The sequence below is a fragment of the Rattus norvegicus genome, chromosome 5, assembly GCF_021556685.1.
Source record: "Rattus norvegicus strain SHRSP/BbbUtx chromosome 5, alternate assembly SHRSP_T2T, whole genome shotgun sequence".
Lineage (NCBI taxonomy): Eukaryota > Metazoa > Chordata > Mammalia > Rodentia > Muridae > Rattus > Rattus norvegicus.
This window is the reverse complement of record NC_141538.1, coordinates 19,217,300-19,220,152: the sequence shown is the minus strand read 5'-3', so window position 1 is coordinate 19,220,152 and position 2,853 is coordinate 19,217,300. Positions and strand designations below refer to the sequence as shown.

At 39.1% G+C, this 2,853-nt stretch overlaps 1 pseudogene; it reads left to right on the top strand.

Moving 5' to 3' along the window:
• Window positions 1-1,257: 1,257 nt before the first annotated feature.
• Nhp2-ps2 (NHP2 ribonucleoprotein, pseudogene 2) lies at window positions 1,258-2,527 on the top strand (annotated as a pseudogene).
• The last annotated feature ends 326 nt before the right edge of the window (window positions 2,528-2,853 follow it).

Sequence of the window (2,853 nt, the reverse complement as noted above, 5' to 3'; positions counted from 1 at the left end):
AGGGAACACCCTATAAAAGAAGGACAGGTAAGAGGCTTATGGACAGGAAACCAGGAGAAGGAATAACATTTGAAATATAAATAAAAAAATCTGAAAAAAAAGAATATTCACCTTCACCAAACAAGTGATCATTGACAATATTAATGCCTCTAGTCGTATTTCATTGTTCCATAACTGAAGCTTCATCTTTTCACCTTTTTTAAAAATCTTTTCACCTTTTTAGCCATTGTAGTTGAAGGCCATATTCTAAGATGGCTGACATCAAATCTCTCCAGTCTTTGAAATTATATGATTTTGTGTGTCTCAGTTATTAGGTATCTGCTTTATGTAAGTTAAGTGCATGTCATAAGACATTATTGCTTCTTCAAATCTCTTTAAGTCTAGCATCTCTATGAGCTTCCATGTAAATTTCTCAAGCCCTTGTAGAATCTCATCTCTTATTATAACTGAAAAAATTATTGTGGGTTTTCTAATGGATATGAAATGCCATTTTGTAGTCTCATCGTAGGGTAGAGCTGTAGGTTCTAGATTGGATTTCCTGAAGATTATTTATGCTGATTTAAAGGATCTTCCCGCCTCTGTTCTATTGCTTGTATTGTAGCATTACGTTTCTCAGTATTCACCTCATCTAAGTCTGCTTAAATAAGCAGCAACACAGCTCTGGAAAATGCTTGTTTTGCAACATGTGTTCCACAGACTGCAGCCAGGGCTCTATGTTCCCTGCCTTCCATCTTAAAAGCCATCTCTTAGCTTCTCTTGTGTTTTTGTCACACACTGGTCACAGAGCAAGGCATGGCTGATTGCTGCTTCTGGGCCTGGATCCTACTGCTTAAATCTAGTGTCCTAAGCTTGGATATCTGTTACCATCTTGAATGCCAAATATAGTGAGACAGAACCTCAGTTAGCTCAATCTAAATTAGTGTTACTATTTGAGCCCTAAGTCCTGTCACACAGCTAGTTCTTTACCTCTTTGCTCCTTTTCATGACCAATCACCTCCATGCCCAGCTGGCACATCTCCCACTTCACCCTCTTTCATTAGAGACCCTTCTGTGCATGGAAGTTCTACCTTCCCATTCCTGCTCAGCCTTTGGCCATCAGATTTTTATTAAGCCAATCAGCAAGTGAGGAGCATGACTGTTTACAAAACAGAAAATCTGATGATGGGCCATACCTATCCTATGATACAGAATTCACAATTGAATAAACAGAGACACCCTTTCACACAGTGAACTCGAACATTTCTTTCTTCTTTACCAATGCTCCTCATAGAAGGTAACTGCTAGTTGAGAAGTAGGACTGAGACCCTTTATATCCCTGCTTAGGAATCTGTCTAGATGTTAGCAGAAAGAACAAACAGCTTAAACATCTGGAATCTGAGGATTCCAACAGGAAGAAACAAAGAAAACTGAACTATTAATTGAGTGAGGACCAAAGTTACAACTTAAAACTAGCTATATTAACAACATTGTGACAGGTTATAGGACCAGATCTAATGTATTTCTCTACCCATAATCTGACCCAGTCATGAATTTTTAATCAAGTCATTTAACATTTTATGCTACTTTTAATTTTGATAAGTTTCTTTGTACCAAATTCATATTGTTTACTCTGAAGCAACTGGTGTCATTACTATGAGCACTGGTGACACTTACCTTTGTGATAAGAAAGTCTAGGGCTTTCCACGTTTGAAGGACCATGCCAGCAAATGAGTCATGACAGTGTTGCTGAGCTTTAAGTGGTTAGATTATGGAGATCCAAGTAGATTGTGGGAAAAGTTATGAGTACTTAATTGAAGTTTAAGTATAGTGAAGCCAGTAAACATAAAGAAATTTTTAAAGATGGAAGAAACCATTACAGATGGTTCCTGAAATTATCTTTGGAAAGTGGAGGGTTGACCAAATCTAAATCACCTTTTAATGAGAGAGAACATTGTTTTCAAAGGAACATTCTCCATCATTTCCCATTTGGTCATGGGGTAGGACAGGTTTATGACCTGGAAGTGATCTTGGAGGCGGTGGCAGCTATTCTACTGTGCAATGACTTGGTTGGCAGAGTTGACAAGATAACCAAAATAAAGGTTGTTCCTGAGGAGTCTGAGGCACAGGCAGAGAGCTGCAATGAGAAGCACATATACCAAGAGCTACTGGTCAACTTGAACCCCATCTTGCTACCACTGCCTTGACAAAACCTGCCATGCAAGCCTACATGCAAGCTTTACAAGTGCATGAAGAAGTCCATGAAGAAAAATCAGATTCAACATGAAGTGAAGGAATTTCAGAAATTTGTTAACAAGGGTGATAAATGGATCATGGTTTTATCAGGAGACACATTGCTGACTGAGGTATTCCAATTATGTGAGAGGACCAGAAGTTGCCCTGTGTCTATATACCCCCTAAGACAGACTTGTGTGCAGCTACAGGCTCCAAGCATCTCACCTACTTGATTGTGGTGGAAGCCCCAAGAAAATATCAGAAGGCCTATGACAAGTGCCTGAAGGATTTGCAGGCTATGTCAACACCTATCTGAGATACTTGGGTCTGCATTGTTTGCATTCAGAATGTTAAATGATTGAGGTACCTGGCTTCCCCCACAGTTGGATCCTGCTTGTGCTTCATACTTTCCACCAGTGCAAAGACCTCAGAGGCCCAGGGATTACTCTGTATCGCTAAACATGGGTTTTTGTTTTTGTTTTTCTGGTAGATGTTGTAGATTGTCTGCCTTCTTCATCAATAACTAATCTTGGTGGATGCGGACATACTATTTTTCTTTCCTGTGTAGAGTATATAATCAGTTATCTGCAAAACAAATGAAGAGACAGAGAAAAGCCATATTCCTTATAAGTCTTGCTCTCA